Source organism: Arvicanthis niloticus, chromosome 30 (genome assembly GCF_011762505.2).
Source record: "Arvicanthis niloticus isolate mArvNil1 chromosome 30, mArvNil1.pat.X, whole genome shotgun sequence".
NCBI lineage: Eukaryota > Metazoa > Chordata > Mammalia > Rodentia > Muridae > Arvicanthis > Arvicanthis niloticus.
In genome coordinates, this window is record NC_133438.1 from 9,137,600 (window position 1) to 9,147,525 (window position 9,926).

The following is a 9,926-nucleotide window of genomic DNA, read 5'->3' on the forward strand; positions in this document are numbered from 1 at the left end:
GACACAGGGGCACATGTTCCACTCTGTCCTAGTGGCCGTATCTGTGATAGCCAGGAGCTGGAAACAATCCAGATGTCCCACAATGAAAGAATGGATACAGAAAATGTGGTTCATTTAAACAATGAAATACTGTTCAGCTATTAAGACCAAGGACATTCTGAGTTTTGTAGGCAAATGCGTAGAACTAGAAAATATCATCCTCAATGAGGTAACTTAAATCCAAAAAGACATGCATGGTATGTACTCACTAAGTGAATATTGTGGGCCTATGTGCTGGAGGCTTTCCACAGAGATCTCTGGCCTTGCCATGCAAAGGTTCAGGCAAATGGGAGAGTGTGCCAGCGGGGAGAGTCAAGGACCTCTGCTTCCTCTTCTGCTGCAGCTGTATCCACCTCCATCTTCCTCTTCACTGTCACCACCTCAGTTGTTCCAAGACAGTGCTCCCCTCACTCTGTGCTGAGTTGGGGTGGGCTGATCCAGCCAGAGGCCTGCTATCCAGCAAGGAGTGCAGGGAAGGGCCTCCTGGCATTTTTGGAGAACAGATCTTTTCCCAAGTGTCATAGCTCTTATGACAAAAGCTCTCAGATGACAGAGTAATTCTTGCACACCTTTATTCCTTCTGGATAGAATTCTTATATACAGTTTTGGGATGGGTCAGAGTATGACAGCAGATACTGCCTATTGACTTAGCTTGAGATCTTAAGGGGACCTTATCTAAATGTGGGAAGGCTTGGGGTACTGTCACTATGTGACTGATGGTCACAGACCTCACTGCAGGAGGCTGTGGGGGCTGTAGCTATGTGAGAAGAGCCAGGAACAGAGGAGCATAACAAAATGCCTATTGTCCATGAGAGTGACCCATGTTTAAAGCCTGTGCTCCATTAGGTACCAGATGCCTTTAACAGTCAACTGCCCCACAGGATATTAGTCAAAACAGTACAGAATACCTAGGATACAATCCACATAACACAAAACTGTTAATAAGGAGAAGGGCCCAAGTAAGGAAGGATGTTTCATTCCTAATTAGGATGAAGAAAAACAATCATGGGAGCCGAAGGGAGCAAGGGAACTGGGTTCAAGAGGGAAGGGAGAGGGAAAAACAAGAACATGATGAGGTATAGAAATGGAGACAAAAAGAAGCCCTGAGGGCCAGCAGAATAAATGGAAATATGCCACCTTTGAGGGTGGGTGTTGGAGGTACCTTTTAGAAAGTAACAGAGACCTGGGAGGTAAGAGACTCTCAGAACTCAAAAAAGAGACCTTAAATGAAATATTCACAAGTAGGGAGAAGGAACTAGTAGAGTCCACTTCCAGCAGAAAAACATCAAGTGGAGAAAAGGGTCAGAATAATGGAAGCCATTCCTCAGTTGAGGATTTCTAATCTCAATATGTTTTGGATTGTGTACTCAAGAATGAAACTCACACTTAGTAGTTGGTATTACATTAGGCAGTATTGTCCTGTGTTGTAAGTACTGACTTTGGACATTATTTAAAGTTGTTGTATGAGTTACTAGGACTCCTTTAGTATCATCAACAAGATGTATTGAGTATCATCTAACACTTGAAATTGTTAAAGTTTCAATAATTTACCTTTGTACTTTTCAAGAGAATTCTAATCTGGTCTAACTAAAATAATGTAACACTTTGGGACAAAGATACACCCTAGTACCCCTGCACTAGAAGCTAACATGGAAAAGACCTCCACAGTCACCATGACCTTCCCCGTGGTGCTGTGGTAGACAGGAAGAAATGTAATCCAGACACTGCAGAACACCAGCATGCTGAATGTTAGGAACTTGGCTTCATTGAATCTGTCAGGAAGGTTCCTGGCCATGAAAGCCACAGTGAAGCTCGCCAGAGCCAAGGAGCCCAAGTAGCCCAGGACAAAGTGGAATGCAATGGCTGAGCCTTTATTGCAAACAATGATGGTCTTCCCATGCTCAGACTGTGTATCTCTGTCAATAAAGGGAGGAGATGCTAGAAGCCAGGCTCCACAGAGAACAAGTTGAATTAGGGTACAAATGGGAATGACCAAATTAGGTATCCCTGATACCAGCATCCCTCTCATCTTTATTCCTGGTGTAGTAAGCTTGAAAGCCATGACCACAGTTATTGTTTTGGCCAACACAGTAGAAACAGCCACTGTGAAAAATACTCCAAATGTGGTCTGCTGCAGGATGCAGGTGGCCTTGTTGGGATGTCCAATGAAGAGCAATGAGCAGAGAAAACACAAAATGAGAGAGAGGAGCAGGATGTAGCTGAGAATGCAGTTATTGGCTTTCACAATAGGAGTAGTCTTGTACTTCACAAAAGTGACTAGTACTAGAACTGTGAGGGCAGAGAAGGACAGAGCTGTGCAGCCTAGAGCCATCCCCAATGGATCTTCGTAAGCCAGAAATGACACAGTCCTTTGGAGACAATGGGTTTGTTCAAAATTGGCATACTTATCATCTGGACATCTCACACATTGTTCCATATCTGCTGGTGAATAACAACAGACCTTCATGAGGTATCATAATCATGTACTTGATAATTTAGAGTTTGTGTTATCCAGAGGATATCTCCATAAATACTTTGTTGTTGAACATCTATCTGTTACATTCCGTTTTGCTCTAGGAACCAGTAACTTAACGTTGCTGCCTATTAACCTGTTTTGTGATGAAAAAAATCTCCACCAATAAGGGGAATGGAGCAGAAAAAATACTTATATTTTTAAACAAGAAGGAAGCGCTTTGTTTTTTTCAGTGCCTTATGAATAATAGTTTACATAATCTCCACTAACCTTGAACTTACTAGTTACAGATCTGAGTGATTGGCAGACATAGTTCTCAATGCCAACTGATGAAATGCATTATGCACTTTGTTGGCTTTATGGATTGTGCCCTCTATATATTCACATATGCACAAGAGCATACAATTCTTTATGCAAATGATGTTTGCATAAAGCAGTATTTCCCTTATTGAAGCTGTATGGCTCATACACCTATCTATGTCCCCCTCATTGTGTTAAGGTCTCTTTTTTCCCAACTACACTTTCCAAGCTGGATGGCATGAAGTTTATGGACATTCACATTCATCTCTGTTTCCTTAGCTAGGCTGTGATTACTGGTGAGCACTATCACATCTTTGTGTGCATTCTTGATATCTTCACTGTTCTTCTAGTTCTTTGAAAGCAAATGCTTTTTTCCTCTAATCAATCTAATCTTCTAAAGTGTTTTTCCTTAAATAACAAGTGTTATCCTGATCATCTTGCCAGGGACAAAACTGGCTGATAGGAGAGAAAGATTATGGAACCAATCATATAGTGAAGCTGCTTTGTACATGGAATTAGGAAGACTGAACATATGCATAGACTATGCCTAATATTTTGTTTATGAATAGTGACAGATGTTTGTCCCCCTAAATGTCTTCTGCAAAATATAAAATCAATAACTATGATATTGTGAGAAAAATGAGTTGTTTGTAGAATATATTTCAGGTTATTTTCTGGTCCAAAACTTTTGAAACCATTCAAAGGATTAAATTCTGAAATCGAGATTTCAGGCCTTCAGTTTCCATCTAGGTAGGCCATTTCACATTTCTAGTTTGGAAAGAGAAGATACTCAAAATAAGAAATTTTTTCCTGCTTGCAAATATGTACCTGTCTCATTGGAAATCTCATTTTCTGGGCACTGAGCACAATCAAAGCAGCAGTCTGGTGTTTGTTCCTGATGAATTTTCCTGAATCCAAGTGTGCATGTCACACTACAAGTAGAGGTTGGAACCTGATGTATTAGGTATAGATATAGATCATATATAATATGCATCATATATGTATACATCATACACAAGTGCACATACATCATGTACACTTACACAAACATATGCACATGTATATGTACATACATATTCATGGTCATTAACAGATATGACTATACATATTCCACTGCCATCAAGCATCAGATCAATTTCAGGTACTTTATTAATTTGTGTACTGCCTTGAATGTTACAAAATATTTACTACATTATCTGATATTATATGTTCAATGCTTGTGTAGTAGATATTAAAATTTCCTTTCTAAGCTGATTAAATCCAAAAAGAATATTTATGTGGTACCAGTTTCTATCACATGATGTATAAATAAAAAAATAAGGATACTGCATTTGGTGGGGGAGATGATAGGGTAGATCAGGAAAATTTGTTTGATGAATATGAACAAAGTATGTTGTATAAGACTCTTACAGAAGTTTTTATGAGCTTAAAAAAGCCTTAAATGTGGAGAAATATATCTGTTAATTGGTATATGCAGTTTTTCATTAGGCTATCAAGATATTTACATCAAATCACAAAATTTTATGATATATACAAATAGTCATATATATACATATATTTCATAAACTTGTTTACATAGTGTGGGGTGAATAAGAATGTATAATCCAGAGGCCTTTCATCCCTGTGACCTTGATTTATAGGAAGTTGTGTGTCACCAAATTTTGATGCTGGTGACTGAGGATGGGCCTTCTGCAAGAGCAACGATTGATCTTAACCACAGAGCTAATGCTACATTGCCACATATTTACATTTTAGGTATACTGAAAAGAATGAAAATTGTGACATACACACCGATGTTATCCCTGTGGCCCACTCCAAATCTTCAGATATATGAAGTTTTTGGTTCTATGGGAAATAAGGAAAATAGCTTCCTATTTTCACTTTTAATCCAAAACCTTGTGGAGAATTCCAAATGTCAAAAATGTCATATATGGCACACTGACTTTCTCTATGATTCATCTTCACCACTTCTCCTAGAGGGTTCATAAATACTCTGGTCTTCAGAACAGAAGCCACCTAAATGAGATGCATCATTACATGATTATATATGCATATCAATTAAGGCAATGTGAAATTGAGAATGTCCCCTGATTTTTAAACAGCTTACAGAAAGACAGCTGTACTAAAGTTAGTCCATGTAGTAAAATGTAATATATCTCATTGGTAATTGAAAATTAATATACTTCATATTAATGTTTTAAGGAAAAAGTGATAGAACAAATGCTTACCAAATAACAATGAACATGGTGTGTGCGTGTGTGTGCGTGTGCACATGTGCACATGGGCATGCACACATGCACATTTGTAGTAAAAATTATTAACAAAGTGAAATCATGAATGTGAGAATAAGCTGGAAGCCTGAATGTCTGGAAGTTGTGGAAAAAATAATGGCAGTTCATCAATAATGTACATATAGCATACATAAGTGAAATAAATATAAACAAAATAAAAGGCCCGGTCTTCATCAATTGTGTTTTTATAAGTGTTACTTTAAATGGATAACTATTAATCATAGTCCATATATCAATTCTTGAGAAAATTATTCTAGTCTAGTTAATTTAAGGTTTTTACGATAAAACTCTTGACTCCTATTTTAAATATTAAACTTATTTGCTAAAATGTTAAGACCAATTCTCAAAAAAGTAACTGATATTTATACAATAAATATTCTGTCCTATTATATGTTATCCTTGTGAAATATTCATTAGAGAATTTGTAGTATAGAAATATTTTTATTGAGAGAATAGTCTCTAACAAATGAATGTGAATTCGTCAGGGGCCATTTAAAATATCACATTAATAAATCTAAGCATAATGAAATGTAAGAAACTTTACCTTTGGACAGTCAAGGAATATTCCTATGATTTTTGTCTTTTCCTGGAATTCCACTTGTTGAAAAATGAGTTCATGGTAAGTATGGGCCACAGCATACACAGCATTATACAAATTGTAACCTTCTTCACTCAGGTCCATATGAAATCTCTGCTGTGCTAACCATTCCCATGTGTTGTTAAATTTAAAATGATCAATTGTGCTATTGCTGTTTTTGGAGGTTGAACAATTAAAATTATTCCACCCAAGTTTAGTTTTAAAAAGATCTATTGGGTATATGGAGGTGTCCATTGTTTGTATAAATTTCCAAAATTTAGACATCTCACCATGGTGGTGTGCAAAAGTGACAGTCCCATGGAAGAAATCAAGGCTGAAATCTCTTTTATATGTGATGACATCCCATTGTGAAGTTGTGATCCAGATTCTCCATAATCCTAAATCTTCCCATCTTCTAAAGCTGACTTCTAGAGTAGAGTTCATTTGACCATAAATGACAACAACCTTTGCTGATGGTGTCATAATTTGTTTATCATATATCGTAGCCCTTGCCAAGTATAGCTGCATGGTTTCTGGTATCACATTCACAAAGGCTAAACAGATCCCATGTCTTTGCATTTCTTCTCTCAAGTCTGAGAGAAACTGTATACCCTGGTCATCACTTGGGATGACTACTCCTATCCAAGTCCATTTAAAATGAAACATTAAGGAGACCATGGCAGGGGACAAACATGTGTCCTTGGTTGCTATCTGACAGACATAGGGAAATTGATCAGGGTCATTCAAGTTTGGGTTAAATGGTCCAAAAAAAACCTAAAGGATATGGAAAAAAGAATGAAAACATCCACAAGAGGAATATGATTTTAGAAAGTTTTGTCTTATATATGAGTAATGTTATTTTCAGAATACCATCAGAATTCCTATTAAGGATAGTATCATTCCCATATCAATATTATGTATTATTCCTATCAGATTCCATAATATTCCTGAAAAGTCTGAATAGTCTAGGAAACACTTTTGCCTCTTCCCCCAATACATCTATTATCTGAGTATCTAATCCTTCAAAATATGTATAACAGCACACTCACAAATGCATGCTGCCCAAGTTTTCTTCCTAGAAACATGGAATGGAATAAAGAAGGTGTTAACTCATCCAGTGTCACACATTCTCACCTTTGGTTTTCTATTACTAACTGCCAGTTTTAAGGCTGTCATCCATGATGGTCCTGTAAGTTGTATATCACATGTATGGTGTCGTATACAGTCATAATTAAGAAACCTCGAAGTACTGTTTTTTTCTAAATATTTATTATCCAGAAGTCCAAATGTATCTTCACACATGCCCATAATGATGGAAAATTTCAAAGTCATGTTGGGTAAAAGAAGAGGATTTTTGTTGATCTCATTGGTAACAAAAAACAATGCCAAAAAAACCTCATATTTTCTTGGTGGTATTCTAAAGGAAGTCACAGGGATGATTAAAAAGAATGTACAAAACATGAAATTTTCTCTTCAATTGCAGTAAATGTTGCACTACAAGACATGATACATTTCTGTCTATATTCTGTTTTTTTTTTTCTAAAAATAAACCTGGGTAATTAGACATTATTGAAAACAATATAAGAATTCATAAACATAGGTTGGTCTGATATGATAATTTTTATATTCATGAAAATCCATAAAGAGCTTGATTTATCTCTGAATGTCACCCATGAGTTGATTACATACCTAGAGAGTAAGACTCCATACTATACAATAGTCTTAGAGTTCTAATTCCACAGAAACAAACCCCCATGGCTTGAACCATATATCTAATCCATAACACATTCTTTTTAATTTTTTTATTTAAAAATTTTAAATATCAAATATCTTAATCATATCAAGTATTTTAAGAATCAAATAATACTTCAAGATATTTCATTCAACTTTCATATATTTTAGTACCTTAAAATATCATTGACATATATGCAACAATATCCACAACTCAGAATCCCATTTCTTTTTAAAAAGATTTATTTATTTTATACATGTGTGTATACTGTCACTATTTTCTGAGATACCAGAGGGAGGCATCAAAGCCAATTACAGATGGTTGTGAGCCACCATGTGGTTGCTGGGGATTGACTTCAGGACCATGGGAAGAACAGTTATTGCTCTTAACTATGGAACCATCTCTCTGGCCCTCAGGATTCTATTTCTAATACCTGAGTACAAAAGTATGTTTCAAAGCATACAAGATATTGTTTACAATTGAAGCATAGTAAAAGAACATAAAATATTTAAGAGTAAATCATTAAGAAATATATTCAAGAGCTATCATATAGTACTATTTCAGGTAGAGTATTCAAAATTTATTATATAAAATTTATCTATATAAATTGTCTAACGATAAGATTACGAAAACAATTTATTCATGTTTCTATGAGAGAATTTGTTTAATCTGTGGTAAAATTTTACAAATAGGAAAATATGAAAAACTTTTTCATGTTAAATATTAAGAAAATGCTCATTTCATAAATTTCTCTATGATACATGTCACTTAAATTTATATATCCAGTTGAAATATGCAAAATGAGAAAATATACCACATAACAATGTTATTATCCTTTAGGGCTTGTTTACACATCAATTTGATGTTGCCTTTTAGTGTCAATGTTACTATGTCGATGTACTAAAAAATGTATCAGATTTCTCTTACCACCTCAGTTTTACTAATATTCTGCCATCCTTTACATGATGTCTGTGCACTGAGATCTTTTCTCGACTTGAAATGTGTTCATATGTTCCATCACAGCCTCCTAGTACATCTATTACTATTGGCTTTTCCCTCTCATGAGGAGTAAAAACACTAAACATGCACTTTTGCTCAGATTTGCATATTTCAATTGAGTCTTTAGAGCTGTTTTCATTTTAAACCACAAACGTGGATTTACATAGTTCATATATTTCAATTATAAACATTATTACTGCTTGTAAAAGAGTCATTAATGAGAATTTCTATTATTTTACTGGTGAGGTGTGGAATAACATAGGATAAAACAAAAATACAGTTCATACTGAAATAACATCCAAAGATAGTAGTAATACGATGCAACCATTAGTATCAAAGTTTGCACAGTGTATTGTGGCTAACAATTGGAAAATGTATTCTTAAAGTCCAAAAGATGTAGAAATTAATAAGAGATGGGATGAGCATCAGAGACAGTAAAGCACAGGAAACTTCAGTTCATAAAAGAAAGAAGTCTTAGACACAGTGACTAGGTGAGCTATTTCAACACTTCTTCCTTCATAACTCTGATCTGCTGTCACCACTGATATCATCTCACACACGAAATCTGAGAACTATGTAGACATTGAGAAGAGATTCTTATACACAGGAAGTAAAATAATCCTCCTAGAATTTCTCTATTGTTTTATTTATTCACTAATTAATAGCAATATTGACCACCTATCTGATACTGATCATAAACTAGTCTGTGACTGTACATATGCACAAGTGGACCAAAATAATACGCTAGTAACAGAATCTCAAACATGGCAGGTTTTCTACATGTATATTCACAACTATATTTGTAATATTATACATTTAATCATGTATACTACACACATATGTATTTCAATGTATGAATGTATGCCCAACTGATAAAGACCAATATTCAATAATTTTTATGAAGGTCTTTAGAATGCATGCTGATATAGGAACCCTGGGCAGACAATTGAAAATAGACAGTGATAGAGCCTCTTCATATTGAACTCTTTATAGTGGTGTTGATTGTGAATTCAAGGCAGATCAAGACACCTTGTGCAATGGCATCTTTCAGCAAATGAAATCCACAAGAAGGCAAATTATAGAATTTACATTTTCTCATTGTCCAGCTTTGTGAATTGGAGCTCAATATACTAAATCCAAACTAAACTGTGACACATTTGAAAGTATCACACTGTAAGTAACATGAGAGTTAATTTTCAGTACTTACTAATGTTACTGTGGGTAGAACAGGACAGAAAAATCACAGTTTGCATGCACAGCTACATATTGCTAATTCATGACATTGAACATGGTAATTAAGTTGATGACTTACTCAAAAATGGTGTTATTATAATGTGATTTTTCCATGGGTATGTCATCCACTATAAGAACAAACCCACAGTCATTTTGCAAATGTCCATCATCATCTTCATTATTCTTTATTCTCCAAAAACAACCAGGTTCGGTCAAACTGCAAAAGACGAGAGAAAACTTGAGGATGAAGAAGGAAATAGTGAAAACAAACAGCTTCTTCAT

The 9,926-nt window shown here is 35.4% G+C and overlaps 1 pseudogene; it reads right to left on the reverse strand.

Moving 5' to 3' along the window:
* Nucleotides 1-1,612: 1,612 nt before the first annotated feature.
* Nucleotides 1,613-9,926, reverse strand: LOC143440930 (vomeronasal type-2 receptor 116-like; annotated as a pseudogene).